Raw genomic sequence first — 17,606 nt, forward strand, 5'->3', positions numbered from 1 at the left:
CGTATCAAACTTAATGTTGTGGGGATTTTCAAAGCGAGGCTAGAGGTCAGCGAGTGGACCCGACACACACCCCTAAATTCGGGGAATTTAATGCATGATTTACACGGCGCGTGGTGATTTAATGGAAAAACTATATATTCATTGAAAAGAAAGCCCGGACTTTTAAAAACTGTCAGCTATGCTCTTGAATAATTCTGGAACTAAAAATGCTAGAGAGACGCAGTTTGTACCTGAGTCATCCTTGCATTTCCCTGCATCCGAATTTCAAAGTTTTAGGGCGGCTTCCATCTTTCTTGATAGCGAAAATGACATGTAGGCGGCAGTGCTCCGAAGCTAACTCAACAAGCCTACCTATGGGATATTTGTGCACAGAACAAAACACAAGTTACAACTGGCCAATTCGACCCCAAATACTTAATCAATCTAAATAAGTTTAGCACCATTCGATAGATATGATCAAGGGCTTTCCTCTCGTATCAAACTTAATGTTGTGGGGATTTTCAAAGCGAGGCTAGAGGTCAGCGAGTGGACCCGACACACACCCCTAAATTCGGGGATTTTAATGCATGATTTACACGGCGCGTGGTGATTTAATGGAAAAACTATATATTCATTGAAAAGAAAGCCCGGACTTTTAAAAACTGTCAGCTATGCTCTTGAATAATTCTGGAACTAAAATGCTAGAGAGACGCAGTTTGTACCTGAGTCATCCTTGCATTTCCCTGCATCCGAATTTCAAAGTTTTAGGGCGGCTTCCATTTTTCTTGATAGCGAAAATGACATGTAGGCGGCAGTGCTCCGAAGCTAACTCAACAAGCCTACCTATGGGATTTTTGTGCACAGAAAAAAACACAAGTTACAACTGGCCAATTTGACCCCAAACACTTGATCAATCTAAATAAGTTTAGCACCATTCGATAGATATGATCAAGGGCTTTCCTCTCGTATCAAACTTAGTGTTGTGGGGATTTTCAAAGCGAGGCTAGAGGTCAGCGAGTGGACCCGACACACACCCCTAAATTCGGGGAATTTAATGCATGATTTACACGGCGGGTGGTGATTTAGGGAAAAATATTTATTCATTGAAAAGAAAGCCCGGACTTTTAAAAACTGTCAACTATGCTCTTGAATAATTCTGGAACTAAAATGCTAGAGAGACGCGGTTTGTACCTAAGTCATCCTTGCATGTCCCTGCATCCGAATTTCAAAGTTTTAGGGCGGCTTCCATACTTCTTGATAGCGAAAATGACATGTAGGCGGCAGTGCTCCGAAGCTAACTCAACAAGCCTACCTACGGGATATTTGTGCACAGAAAAAATCACAAGTTACAACTGGCCAATTCGACCCCAAATACTTGATCAATCTAAATAAGTTTAGCACCATTCGATAGATATGATCAAGGGCTTTCCTCTCGTATCAAACTTAATGTTGTGGGGATTTTCAAAGCGAGGCTAGAGGTCAGCGAGTGGACCCGACACACACCCCTAAATTCGGGGAATTTAATGCATGATTTACACGGCGGGTGGTGATTTAGGGAAAAATATTTATTCATTGAAAAGAAAGCCCGGACTTTTAAAAACTGTCAGCTATGCTCTTGAATAATTCTGGAACTAAAAATGCTAGAGAGACGCGGTTTGTACCTAAGTCATCCTTGCATGTCCCTGCATCCGAATTTCAAAGTTTTTGCGCGGCTTCTATACTTCTTGATAGCGAAAATGACATGTAGGCGGCTGTGCTCCGAAGCTAACTCAACAAGCCTCCCTATGGGATTTTTGTGCACAGAAAAAGTCACAAGTTACAACTGGCCAATTCGACCCCAAATACTTGATCAATCTAAATAAGTTTAGCACCATTCATTAGATATGTTTAAGGGCTTTCCTCTCGTATCAAACTTAATGTTGTGGGGATTTTCAAAGCGAGGCTAGAGGTCAGCGAGTGGACCCGACACACACCCCTAAATTCGGGGAATTTAATGCATGATTTACACGGCGCGTGGTGATTTAGGGAAAAATATTTATTCATTGAAAAGAAAGCCGGACTTTTAAAAACTGTCAGCTATGCTCTTGAATAATTCTGGAACTAAAAATACTAGAGAGACGCAGTTTGTACCTGAGTCATCCTTGCATTTCCCTGCATCCGAATTTCAAAGTTTTAGGGCGGCTTCCATTTTTCTTGATAGCGAAAATGACATGTAGGCGGCAGTGCTCCGAAGCTAACTCAACAAGCCTACCTATGGGATTTTTGTGCACAGAAAAAATCACAAGTTACAACTGGCCAATTCGACCCCAAATACTTAATCAATCTAAATACGTTGAGCACCATACGATAGATATGATCAAGGGCTTTCCTCTCGTATCAAACATAATGTTGTGGGGATTTTAAAAGCGAGGCTACAGGTCAGCGAGTGGACCCGACACACACCCCTAAATTCGGGGATTTTAATGCATGATTTACACGGGCGGCTTCTATACTTCTTGATAGCGAAAATGACATGTAGGCGGCAGTACTGCGAAGCTAACTCAACAAGCCTACCTACGGGATATTTGTGCACAGAAAAAATCACAAGTTACAACTGGCCAGTTCGACCCCAAATACTTAATCAATCTAAATAAGTTTAGCACCATTCGATAGATATGATCAAGGGCTTTCCTCTCGTATCAAACTTAGTGTTGTGGGGATATTCAAAGCGAGGCTAGAGGTCAGCGAGTGGACCCGACACACACCCCTAAATTCGGGGAATTTAATGCATGATTTACACGGCGCGTGGTGATTTAGGGAAAAATATTTATTCATTGAAAAGAAAGCCGGACTTTTAAAAACTGTCAACTATGCTCTTGAATAATTCTGGAACTAAAAATGCTAGAGAGACGCGGTTTGTACCTGAGTCATCCTTACTAGTCCCTGCATCCGAATTTTAAAGTTTTAGGGCGGCTTCCATACTTCTTGATAGCGAAAATGACATGTAGGCGCCAGTGCTCCGAAGCTAACTCAACAAGCCTACCTACGGGATATTTGTGCACAGAAAAAATCACAAGTTACAACTGGCCAGTTCGACCCCAAATTCTTAATCAATCTAAATAAGTTTAGCACCATTCGATAGATATGATCAAGGGCTTTCCTCTCGTATCAAACTTAATGTTGTGGGGATTTTCAAAGCGAGGCTAGAGGTCAGCGAGTGGACCCGACACACACCCCTAAATTCGGGGAATTTAATGCATGATTTACACGGCGCGTGGTGATTTAATGGAAAAACTATATATTCATTGAAAAGAAAGCCCGGACTTTTAAAAACTGTCAACTATGCTCTTGAATAATTCTGGAACTAAAAATGCTAGAGAGACGCGGTTTGTACCTAAGTCATCCTTGCATGTCCCTGCATCCGAATTTCAAAGTTTTTGCGCGGCTTCTATACTTCTTGATAGCGAAAATGACATGTAGGCGGCAGTGCTCCGAAGCTAACTCAACAAGCCTACCTATAGGATTTTTGTGCACAGAAAAAAACACAAGTTACAACTGGCCAATTCGACCCCAAATACTTGATCAATCTAAATAAGTTTAGCACCATTCGATAGATATGATCAAGGGCTTTCCTCTCGTATCAAACTTAATGTTGTGGGGATTTTCTAAGCGAGGCTAGAGGTCAGCGAGTGGACCCGACACACACCCCTAAATTCGGGGATTTTAATGCATGATTTACACGGCGCGTGGTAATAATTGGAAAAAAATATATTCATGGAAAAGAAAGCCCGGACTTTTAAAAACTGTCAGCTATGCTCTTGAATAATTCTGGAACTAAAAATGCTAGAGAGACGCGGTTTGTACCTAAGTCATCCTTGCATGTCCCTGCATCCGAATTTCAAAGTTTTAGGGCGGCTTCCATACTTCTTGATAGCGAAAATGACATGTAGGCGGCAGTGCTCCGAAGCTAACTCAACAAGCCTACCTACGGGATATTTGTGCACAGAAAAATTCACAAGTTACAACTGGCCAGTTCGACCCCAAATACTTAATCAATCTAAATAAGTTTAGCACATTCGTTAGATATGATCAAGGGCTTTCCTCTCGTATCAAACTTAGTGTTGTGGGGATTTTCAAAGCGAGGCTAGAGGTCAGCGAGTGGACCCGACACACACCCCTAAATTCGGGGATTTTAATGCACGATTTACACGGCGCGTGGTGATTTAATGGAAAAACTATATATTCATTGAAAAGAAAGCCCGGACTTTTAAAAACTGTCAGCTATGCTCTTGAATAATTCTGGAACTAAAAATGCTAGAGAGACGCAGTTTGTACCTGAGTCATCCTTGCATTTCCCTGCATCCGAATTTCAAAGTTTTAGGGCGGCTTCCATTTTTCTTGATAGCGAAAATGACATGTAGGCGGCAGTGCTCCGAAGCTAACTCAACAAGCCTACCTATGGGATTTTTGTGCACAGAAAAAAAACACAAGTTACAACTGGCCAATTTGACCCCAAACACTTGATCAATCTAAATAAGTTTAGCACCATTCGATAGATATGATCAAGGGCTTTCCTCTCGTATCAAACTTAATGTTGTGGGATTTTCAAAGCGAGGCTAGAGGTCAGCGAGTGGACCCGACACACCCCTAAATTCGGGAATTTAATGCATGATTTACACGGCGCGTGGTGATTTAGGGAAAAATATTTATTCATTGAAAGAAAGCCCGGACTTTTAAAAACTGTCAGCTATGCTCTTGAATAATTCTGGAACTAAAAATACTAGAGAGACGCAGTTTGTACCTGAGTCATCCTTGCATTTCCCTGCATCCGAATTTCAAAGTTTTAGGGCGGCTTCCATTTTTCTTGATAGCGAAAATGACATGTAGGCGGCAGTGCTCCGAAGCTAACTCAACAAGCCTACCTATGGGATTTTTGTGCACAGAAAAAATCACAAGTTACAACTGGCCAATTCGACCCCAAATACTTAATCAATCTAAATACGTTTAGCACCATACGATAGATATGATCAAGGGCTTTCCTCTCGTATCAAACTTAATGTTGTGGGGATTTAAAAGCGAGGCTACAGGTCAGCGAGTGGACCCGACACACACCCCTAAATTCGGGGATTTTAATGCATGATTTACACGGCGCGTGGTAATAATTGGAAAAAAAATAAACTCATGGAAAAGAAAGCCCGACTTTTAAAAACTGTCAGCTATGCTCTTGAATAATTCTGGAACTAAAAATGCTAGAGAGACGCGGTTTGTACCTAAGTCATCCTTGCATGTCCCTGCATCCGAATTTCAAAGTTTTTGGGCGGCTTCTATACTTCTTGATAGCGAAAATGACATGTAGGCGGCAGTACTGCGAAGCTAACTCAACAAGCCTCCCTATGGGATTTTTGTGCACAGAAAATATCACAAGTTACAACTGGCCAATTCGACCCAAATACTTAATCAATCTAAATAAGTTTAGCACCATTCGATAGATATGATCAAGGGCTTTCCTCTCGTATCAAACTTAGTGTTGTGGGGATTTTCAAAGCGAGGCTAGAGGTCAGCGAGTGGACCCGACACACACCCCTAAATTCGGGGAATTTAATGCATGATTTACACGGCGGGTGGTGATTTAGGGAAAAATATTTATTCATTGAAAAGAAAGCCCGGACTTTTAAAAACTGTCAACTATGCTCTTGAATAATTCTGGAACTAAAATGCTAGAGAGACGCGGTTTGTACCTAAGTCATCCTTGCATGTCCCTGCATCCGAATTTCAAAGTTTTAGGGCGGCTTCCATACTTCTTGATAGCGAAAATGACATGTAGGCGGCAGTGCTCCGAAGCTAACTCAACAAGCCTACCTACGGGATATTTGTGCACAGAAAAAATCACAAGTTACAACTGGCCAATTCGACCCCAAATACTTGATCAATCTAAATAAGTTTAGCACCATTCGATAGATATGATCAAGGGCTTTCCTCTCGTATCAAACTTAATGTTGTGGGGATTTTCAAAGCGAGGCTAGAGGTCAGCGAGTGGACCCGACACACACCCCTAAATTCGGGGAATTTAATGCATGATTTACACGGCGGGTGGTGATTTAGGGAAAAATATTTATTCATTGAAAAGAAAGCCCGGACTTTTAAAAACTGTCAACTATGCTCTTGAATAATTCTGGAACTAAAAATGCTAGAGAGACGCGGTTTGTACCTAAGTCATCCTTGCATGTCCCTGCATCCGAATTTCAAAGTTTTTGCGCGGCTTCTATACTTCTTGATAGCGAAAATGACATGTAGGCGGCAGTGCTCCGAAGCTAACTCAACAAGCCTACCTAAAGGATTTTTGTGCACAGAAAAAAACACAAGTTACAACTGGCCAATTCGACCCCAAATACTTGATCAATCTAAATAAGTTTAGCACCATTCGATAGATATGATCAAGGGCTTTCCTCTCGTATCAAACTTAATGTTGTGGGGATTTTATAAGCGAGGCTAGAGGTCAGCGAGTGGACCCGACACACATCCCTAAATTCGGGGATTTTAATGCATGATTTACACGGCGCGTGGTAATAATTGGAAAAAAATATATTCATGGAAAAGAAAGCCCGGACTTTTAAAAACTGTCAGCTATGCTCTTGAATAATTCTGGAACTAAAAATGCTAGAGAGACGCGGTTTGTACCTAAGTCATCCTTGCATGTCCCTGCATCCGAATTTCAAAGTTTTTGCGCGGCTTCTATACTTCTTGATAGCGAAAATGACATGTAGGCGGCTGTGCTCCGAAGCTAACTCAACAAGCCTCCCTATGGGATTTTTGTGCACAGAAAAAGTCACAAGTTACAACTGGCCAATTCGACCCCAAATACTTGATCAATCTAAATAAGTTTAGCACCATTCATTAGATATGTTTAAGGGCTTTCCTCTCGTATCAAACTTAATGTTGTGGGGATTTTCAAAGCGAGGCTAGAGGTCAGCGAGTGGACCCGACACACACCCCTAAATTCGGGGAATTTAATGCATGATTTACACGGCGCGTGGTGATTTAGGGAAAAATATTTATTCATTGAAAAGAAAGCCCGGACTTTTAAAAACTGTCAGCTATGCTCTTGAATAATTCTGGAACTAAAAATACTAGAGAGACGCAGTTTGTACCTGAGTCATCCTTGCATTTCCCTGCATCCGAATTTCAAAGTTTTAGGGCGGCTTCCATTTTTCTTGATAGCGAAAATGACATGTAGGCGGCAGTGCTCCGAAGCTAACTCAACAAGCCTACCTATGGGATTTTTGTGCACAGAAAAAATCACAAGTTACAACTGGCCAATTCGACCCCAAATACTTAATCAATCTAAATACGTTTAGCACCATACGATAGATATGATCAAGGGCTTTCCTCTCGTATCAAACATAATGTTGTGGGGATTTTAAAAGCGAGGCTACAGGTCAGCGAGTGGACCCGACACACACCCCTAAATTCGGGGATTTTAATGCATGATTTACACGGCGCGTGGTAATAATTGGAAAAAAAATATATTCATTGAAAAGAAAGCCCGGACTTTTAAAAACTGTCAGCTATGCTCTTGAATAATTCTGGAACTAAAAATGCTAGAGAGACGCGGTTTGTACCTAAGTCATCCTTGCATGTCCCTGCATCCGAATTTCAAAGTTTTTGGGCGGCTTCTATACTTCTTGATAGCAAATATGACATGTAGGCGGCAGTACTGCGAAGCTAACTCAACAAGCCTCCCTATGGGATTTTTGTGCACAGAAAAGATCACAAGTTACAACTGGCCAATTCGACCCCAAATACTTAATCAATCTAAATAAGTTTAGCACCATTCGATAGATATGATCAAGGGCTTTCCTCTCGTATCAAACTTAGTGTTGTGGGGATTTTCAAAGCGAGGCTAGAGGTCAGCGAGTGGACCCGACACACACCCCTAAATTCGGGGAATTTAATGCATGATTTACACGGCGCGTGGTGATTTAGGGAAAAATATTTATTCATTGAAAAGAAAGCCCGGACTTTTAAAAACTGTCAACTATGCTCTTGAATAATTCTGGAACTAAAAATGCTAGAGAGACGCGGTTTGTACCTGAGTCATCCTTACTAGTCCCTGCATCCGAATTTTAAAGTTTTAGGGCGGCTTCCATACTTCTTGATAGCGAAAATGACATGTAGGCGGCAGTGCTCCGAAGCTAACTCAACAAGCCTACCTACGGGATATTTGTGCACAGAAAAAATCACAAGTTACAACTGGCCAGTTCGACCCCAAATACTTAATCAATCTAAATAAGTTTAGCACCATTCGATAGATATGATCAAGGGCTTTCCTCTCGCATCAAACTTAATGTTGTGGGGATTTTCAAAGCGAGGCTAGAGGTCAGCGAGTGGACCCGACACACACCCCTAAATTCGGGGAATTTAATGCATGATTTACACGGCGCGTGGTGATTTAATGGAAAAACTATATATTCATTGAAAAGAAAGCCCGGACTTTTAAAAACTGTCAGCTATGCTCTTGAATAATTCTGGAACTAAAAATGCTAGAGAGACGCAGTTTGTACCTGAGTCATCCTTGCATGTCCCTGCATCCGAATTTCAAAGTTTTAGGGCGGCTTCCATCTTTCTTGATAGCGAAAATGACATGTAGGCGGCAGTGCTCCGAAGCTAACTCAACAAGCCTACCTATGGGATTTTTGTGCACAGAAAAAAACACAAGTTACAACTGGCCAATTTGACCCCAAATACTTGATCAATCTAAATAAGTTTAGCACCATTCGATAGATATGATCAAGGGCTTTCCTCTCGTATCAAACTTAGTGTTGTGGGGATTTTCAAAGCGAGGCTAGAGGTCAGCGAGTGGACCCGACACACACCCCTAAATTCGGGGAATTTAATGCATGATTTACACGGCGGGTGGTGATTTAGGGAAAAATATTTATTCATTGAAAAGAAAGCCCGGACTTTTAAAAACTGTCAGCTATGCTCTTGAATAATTCTGGAACTAAAAATGCTAGAGAGACGCGGTTTGTACCTAAGTCATCCTTGCATGTCCCTGCATCCGAATTTCAAAGTTTTTGGGCGGCTTCTATACTTCTTGATAGCGAAAATGACATGTAGGCGGCAGTACTGCGAAGCTAACTCAACAAGCCTACCTACGGGATATTTGTGCACAGAAAAAATCACAAGTTACAACTGGCCAGTTCGACCCCAAATACTTAATCAATCTAAATAAGTTTAGCACCATTCGATAGATATGATCAAGGGCTTTCCTCTCGTATCAAACTTAGTGTTGTGGGGATATTCAAAGCGAGGCTAGAGGTCAGCGAGTGGACCCGACACACACCCCTAAATTCGGGGAATTTAATGCATGATTTACACGGCGCGTGGTGATTTAGGGAAAAATATTTATTCATTGAAAAGAAAGCCCGGACTTTTAAAAACTGTCAACTATGCTCTTGAATAATTCTGGAACTAAAAATGCTAGAGAGACGCGGTTTGTACCTGAGTCATCCTTACTAGTCCCTGCATCCGAATTTTAAAGTTTTAGGGCGGCTTCCATACTTCTTGATAGCGAAAATGACATGTAGGCGGCAGTGCTCCGAAGCTAACTCAACAAGCCTACCTACGGGATATTTGTGCACAGAAAAAATCACAAGTTACAACTGGCCAGTTCGACCCCAAATACTTAATCAATCTAAATAAGTTTAGCACCATTCGATAGATATGATCAAGGGCTTTCCTCTCGTATCAAACTTAATGTTGTGGGGATTTTCAAAGCGAGGCTAGAGGTCAGCGAGTGGACCCGACACACACCCCTAAATTCGGGGAATTTAATGCATGATTTACACGGCGCGTGGTGATTTAATGGAAAAACTATATATTCATTGAAAAGAAAGCCCGGACTTTTAAAAACTGTCAACTATGCTCTTGAATAATTCTGGAACTAAAAATGCTAGAGAGACGCGGTTTGTACCTAAGTCATCCTTGCATGTCCCTGCATCCGAATTTCAAAGTTTTTGCGCGGCTTCTATACTTCTTGATAGCGAAAATGACATGTAGGCGGCAGTGCTCCGAAGCTAACTCAACAAGCCTACCTATAGGATTTTTGTGCACAGAAAAAAACACAAGTTACAACTGGCCAATTCGACCCCAAATACTTGATCAATCTAAATAAGTTTAGCACCATTCGATAGATATGATCAAGGGCTTTCCTCTCGTATCAAACTTAATGTTGTGGGGATTTTCTAAGCGAGGCTAGAGGTCAGCGAGTGGACCCGACACACACCCCTAAATTCGGGGATTTTAATGCATGATTTACACGGCGCGTGGTAATAATTGGAAAAAAATATATTCATGGAAAAGAAAGCCCGGACTTTTAAAAACTGTCAGCTATGCTCTTGAATAATTCTGGAACTAAAAATGCTAGAGAGACGCGGTTTGTACCTAAGTCATCCTTGCATGTCCCTGCATCCGAATTTCAAAGTTTTAGGGCGGCTTCCATACTTCTTGATAGCGAAAATGACATGTAGGCGGCAGTGCTCCGAAGCTAACTCAACAAGCCTACCTACGGGATATTTGTGCACAGAAAAATTCACAAGTTACAACTGGCCAGTTCGACCCCAAATACTTAATCAATCTAAATAAGTTTAGCACCATTCGTTAGATATGATCAAGGGCTTTCCTCTCGTATCAAACTTAATGTTGTGGGGATTTTCAAAGCGAGGCTAGAGGTCAGCGAGTGGACCCGACACACACCCCTAAATTCGGGGAATTTAATGCATGATTTACACGGCGCGTGGTGATTTAATGGAAAAACTATATATTCATTGAAAAGAAAGCCCGGACTTTTAAAAACTGTCAGCTATGCTCTTGAATAATTCTGGAACTAAAAATGCTAGAGAGACGCAGTTTGTACCTGAGTTATCCTTGCATTTCCCTGCATCCGAATTTCAAAGTTTTAGGGCGGCTTCCATTTTTCTTGATAGCGAAAATGACATGTAGGCGGCAGTGCTCCGAAGCTAACTCAACAAGCCTACCTATGGGATTTTTGTGCACAGAAAAAAACACAAGTTACAACTGGCCAATTTGACCCCAAATACTTGATCAATCTAAATAAGTTTAGCACCATTCGTTAGATATGATCAAGGGCTTTCCTCTCGTATCAAACTTAGTGTTGTGGGGATTTTCAAAGCGAGGCTAGAGGTCAGCGAGTGGACCCGACACACACCCCTAAATTCGGGGAATTTAATGCATGATTTACACGGCGGGTGGTGATTTAGGGAAAAATATTTATTCATTGAAAAGAAAGCCCGGACTTTTAAAAACTGTCAACTATGCTCTTGAATAATTCTGGAACTAAAAATGCTAGAGAGACGCAGTTTGTACCTAAGTCATCCTTGCATGTCCCTGCATCCGAATTTCAAAGTTTTTGCGCGGCTTCTATACTTCTTGATAGCGAAAATGACATGTAGGCGGCAGTGCTCCGAAGCTAACTCAACAAGCCTACCTATAGGATTTTTGTGCACAGAAAAAAACACAAGTTACAACTGGCCAATTCGACCCCAAATACTTGATCAATCTAAATAAGTTTAGCACCATTCGATAGATATGATCAAGGGCTTTCCTCTCGTATCAAACTTAATGTTGTGGGGATTTTCTAAGCGAGGCTAGAGGTCAGCGAGTGGACCCGACACACACCCCTAAATTCGGGGAATTTAATGCATGATTTACACGGCGGGTGGTGATTTAGGGAAAAATATTTATTCATTGAAAAGAAAGCCCGGACTTTTAAAAACTGTCAACTATGCTCTTGAATAATTCTGGAACTAAAAATGCTAGAGAGACGCGGTTTGTACCTAAGTCATCCTTGCATGTCCCTGCATCCGAATTTTAAAGTTTTTGCGCGGCTTCTATACTTCTTGATAGCGAAAATGACATGTAGGCGGCAGTGCTCCGAAGCTAACTCAGCAAGCCTACCTATAGGATTTTTGTGCACAGAAAAAAACACAAGTTACAACTGGCCAATTCGACCCCAAATACTTGATCAATCTAAATAGGTTTAGCACCATTCGATAGATATGATCAAGGGCTTTCCTCCCGTATCAAACTTAATGTTGTGGGGATTTTATAAGCGAGGCTAGAGGTCAGCGAGTGGACCCGACACACACCCCTAAATTCGGGGAATTTAATGCATGATTTACACGGCGGGTGGTGATTTAGGGAAAAATATTTATTCATTGAAAAGAAAGCCCGGACTTTTAAAAACTGTCAACTATGCTCTTGAATAATTCTGGAACTAAAAATGCTAGAGAGACGCAGTTTGTACCTAAGTCATCCTTGCATGTCCCTGCATCCGAATTTCAAAGTTTTTGCGCGGCTTCTATACTTCTTGATAGCGAAAATGACATGTAGGCGGCAGTGCTCCGAAGCTAACTCAACAAGCCTACCTATAGGATTTTTGTGCACAGAAAAAAACACAAGTTACAACTGGCCAATTCGACCCCAAATACTTGATCAATCTAAATAAGTTTAGCACCATTCGATAGATATGATCAAGGGCTTTCCTCTCGTATCAAACTTAATGTTGTGGGGATTTTCTAAGCGAGGCTAGAGGTCAGCGAGTGGACCCGACACACACCCCTAAATTCGGGGAATTTAATGCATGATTTACACGGCGGGTGGTGATTTAGGGAAAAATATTTATTCATTGAAAAGAAAGCCCGGACTTTTAAAAACTGTCAACTATGCTCTTGAATAATTCTGGAACTAAAAATGCTAGAGAGACGCGGTTTGTACCTAAGTCATCCTTGCATGTCCCTGCATCCGAATTTTAAAGTTTTTGCGCGGCTTCTATACTTCTTGATAGCGAAAATGACATGTAGGCGGCAGTGCTCCGAAGCTAACTCAGCAAGCCTACCTATAGGATTTTTGTGCACAGAAAAAAACACAAGTTACAACTGGCCAATTCGACCCCAAATACTTGATCAATCTAAATAGGTTTAGCACCATTCGATAGATATGATCAAGGGCTTTCCTCCCGTATCAAACTTAATGTTGTGGGGATTTTATAAGCGAGGCTAGAGGTCAGCGAGTGGACCCGACACACACCCCTAAATTCGGGGATTTTAATGCATGATTTACACGGCGCGTGGTAATAATTGGAAAAAAATATGTTCATGGAAAAGAAAGCCCGGACTTTTAAAAACTGTCAGCTATGCTCTTGAATAATTCTGGAACTAAAAATGCTAGAGAGACGCGGTTTGTACCTAAGTCATCCTTGCATGTCCCTGCATCCGAATTTCAAAGTTTTTGCGCGGCTTCTATACTTCTTGATAGCGAAAATGACATGTAGGCGGCAGTGCTCCGAAGCTAACTCAACAAGCCTACCTATAGGATTTTTGTGCACAGAAAAAAACACAAGTTACAACTGGCCAATTCGACCCCAAATACTTGATCAATCTAAATAAGTTTAGCACCATTCGATAGATATGATCAAGGGCTTTCCTCTCGTATCAAACTTAATGTTGTGGGGATTTTATAAGCGAGGCTAGAGGTCAACGAGTGGACCCGACACACACCCCTAAATTCGGGGATTTTAATGCATGATTTACACGGCGCGTGGTAATAATTGGAAAAAAATATATTCATGGAAAAGAAAGCCCGGACTTTTAAAAACTGTCAGCTATGCTCTTGAATAATTCTGGAACTAAAAATGCTAGAGAGACGCGGTTTGTACCTAAGTCATACTTGCATGTCCCTGCATCCGAATTTCAAAGTTTTTGCGCGGCTTCTATACTTCTTGATAGCGAAAATGACATGTAGGCGGCTGTGCTCCGAAGCTAACTCAACAAGCCTCCCTATGGGATTTTTGTGCACAGAAAAAGTCACAAGTTACAACTGGCCAATTCGACCCCAAATACTTGATCAATCTAAATAAGTTTAGCACCATTCGTTAGATATGATCAAGGGCTTTCCTCTCGTATCAAACTTAGTGTTGTGGGGATTTTCAAAGCGAGGCTAGAGGTCAGCGAGTGGACCCGACACACACCCCTAAATTCGGGGAATTTAATGCATGATTTACACGGCGGGTGGTGATTTAGGGAAAAATATTTATTCATTGAAAAGAAAGCCCGGACTTTTAAAAACTGTCAACTATGCTCTTGAATAATTCTGGAACTAAAAATGCTAGAGAGACGCAGTTTGTACCTAAGTCATCCTTGCATGTCCCTGCATCCGAATTTCAAAGTTTTTGCGCGGCTTCTATACTTCTTGATAGCGAAAATGACATGTAGGCGGCAGTGCTCCGAAGCTAACTCAACAAGCCTACCTATAGGATTTTTGTGCACAGAAAAAAACACAAGTTACAACTGGCCAATTCGACCCCAAATACTTGATCAATCTAAATAAGTTTAGCACCATTCGATAGATATGATCAAGGGCTTTCCTCTCGTATCAAACTTAATGTTGTGGGGATTTTCTAAGCGAGGCTAGAGGTCAGCGAGTGGACCCGACACACACCCCTAAATTCGGGGAATTTAATGCATGATTTACACGGCGGGTGGTGATTTAGGGAAAAATATTTATTCATTGAAAAGAAAGCCCGGACTTTTAAAAACTGTCAACTATGCTCTTGAATAATTCTGGAACTAAAAATGCTAGAGAGACGCGGTTTGTACCTAAGTCATCCTTGCATGTCCCTGCATCCGAATTTTAAAGTTTTTGCGCGGCTTCTATACTTCTTGATAGCGAAAATGACATGTAGGCGGCAGTGCTCCGAAGCTAACTCAACAAGCCTACCTATAGGATTTTTGTGCACAGAAAAAAACACAAGTTACAACTGGCCAATTCGACCCCAAATACTTGATCAATCTAAATAGGTTTAGCACCATTCGATAGATATGATCAAGGGCTTTCCTCCCGTATCAAACTTAATGTTGTGGGGATTTTATAAGCGAGGCTAGAGGTCAGCGAGTGGACCCGACACACACCCCTAAATTCGGGGAATTTAATGCATGATTTACACGGCGGGTGGTGATTTAGGGAAAAATATTTATTCATTGAAAAGAAAGCCCGGACTTTTAAAAACTGTCAGCTATGCTCTTGAATAATTCTGGAACTAAAAATGCTAGAGAGACGCGGTTTGTACCTAAGTCATCCTTGCATGTCCCTGCATCCGAATTTCAAAGTTTTTGCGCGGCTTCTATACTTCTTGATAGCGAAAATGACATGTAGGCGGCTGTGCTCCGAAGCTAACTCAACAAGCCTCCCTATGGGATTTTGTGCACAGAAAAAGTCACAAGTTACAACTGGCCAATTCGACCCCAAATACTTGATCAATCTAAATAAGTTTAGCACCATTCGATAGATATGATCAAGGGCTTTCCTCTCGTATCAAACTTAATGTTGTGGGGATTTTCAAAACGAGGCTAGAGGTCAGCGAGTGGACCCGACACACACCCCTAAATTCGGGGAATTTAATGCATGATTTACACGGCGCGTGGTGATTTAGGAAAAAATATTTATTCATTGAAAAGAAAGCCCGGACTTTTAAAAACTGTCAGCTATGCTCTTGAATAATTCTGGAACTAAAAATGCTAGAGAGACGCAGTTTGTACCTGAGTCATCCTTGCATTTCCCTGCATCCGAATTTCAAAGTTTTAGGGCGGCTTCCATTTTTCTTGATAGCGAAAATGACATGTAGGCGGCAGTGCTCCGAAGCTAACTCAACAAGCCTACCTATGGGATTTTTGTGCACAGAAAAAATCACAAGTTACAACTGGCCAATTCGACCCCAAATACTTAATCAATCTAAATACGTTTAGCACCATACGATAGATATGATCAAGGGCTTTCCTCTCGTATCAAACTTAATGTTGTGGGGATTTTATAAGCGAGGCTAGAGGTCAGCGAGTGGACCCGACACACACCCCTAAATTCGGGGAATTTAATGCATGATTTACACGGCGCGTGGTGATTTAGGAAAAAATATTTATTCATTGAAAAGAAAGCCCGGACTTTTAAAAACTGTCAACTATGCTCTTGAATAATTCTGGAACTAAAAATGCTAGAGAGACGCAGTTTGTACCTAAGTCATCCTTGCATGTCCCTGCATCCGAATTTTAAAGTTTTTGCGCGGCTTCTATACTTCTTGATAGCGAAAATGACATGTAGGCGGCAGTGCTCCGAAGCTAACTCAACAAGCCTACCTATAGGATTTTTGTGCACAGAAAAAAACACAAGTTACAACTGGCCAATTCGACCCCAAATACTTGATCAATCTAAATAGGTTTAGCACCATTCGATAGATATGATCAAGGGCTTTCCTCCCGTATCAAACTTAATGTTGTGGGGATTTTATAAGCGAGGCTAGAGGTCAGCGAGTGGACCCGACACACACCCCTAAATTCGGGGATTTTAATGCATGATTTACACGGCGCGTGGTAATAATTGGAAAAAAATATGTTCATGGAAAAGAAAGCCCGGACTTTTACAAACTGTCAGCTATGCTCTTGAATAATTCTGGAACTAAAAATGCTAGAGAGACGCGGTTTGTACCTAAGTCATCCTTGCATGTCCCTGCATCCGAATTTCAAAGTTTTTGCGCGGCTTCTATACTTCTTGATAGCGAAAATGACATGTAGGCGGCAGTGCTCCGAAGCTAACTCAACAAGCCTACCTATAGGATTTTTGTGCACAGAAAAAAACACAAGTTACAACTGGCCAATTCGACCCCAAATACTTGATCAATCTAAATAAGTTTAGCACCATTCGATAGATATGATCAAGGGCTTTCCTCTCGTATCAAACTTAATGTTGTGGGGATTTTATAAGCGAGGCTAGAGGTCAGCGAGTGGACCCGACACACACCCCTAAATTCGGGGATTTTAATGCATGATTTACACGGCGCGTGGTAATAATTGGAAAAAAATATATTCATGGAAAAGAAAGCCCGGACTTTTAAAAACTGTCAGCTATGCTCTTGAATAATTCTGGAACTAAAAATGCTAGAGAGACGCGGTTTGTACCTAAGTCATCCTTGCATGTCCCTGCATCCGAATTTCAAAGTTTTTGCGCGGCTTCTATACTTCTTGATAGCGAAAATGACATGTAGGCGGCTGTGCTCCGAAGCTAACTCAACAAGCCTCCCTATGGGATTTTTGTGCACAGAAAAAGTCACAAGTTACAACTGGCCAATTCGACCCCAAATACTTGATCAATCTAAATAAGTTTAGCACCATTCGATAGATATGATCAAGGGCTTTCCTCTCGTATCAAACTTAATGTTGTGGGGATTTTCAAAGCGAGGCTAGAGGTCAGCGAGTGGACCCGACACACACCCCTAAATTCGGGGAATTTAATGCATGATTTACACGGCGCGTGGTGATTTAGGAAAAAATATTTATTCATTGAAAAGAAAGCCCGGACTTTTAAAAACTGTCAGCTATGCTCTTGAATAATTCTGGAACTAAAAATGCTAGAGAGACGCAGTTTGTACCTGAGTCATCCTTGCATTTCCCTGCATCCGAATTTCAAAGTTTTAGGGCGGCTTCCATTTTTCTTGATAGCGAAAATGACATGTAGGCGGCAGTGCTCCGAAGCTAACTCAACAAGCCTACCTATGGGATTTTTGTGCACAGAAAAAATCACAA

The sequence above is a fragment of the Asterias amurensis genome, chromosome 5 (genome assembly GCF_032118995.1).
Source record: "Asterias amurensis chromosome 5, ASM3211899v1".
NCBI lineage: Eukaryota > Metazoa > Echinodermata > Asteroidea > Forcipulatida > Asteriidae > Asterias > Asterias amurensis.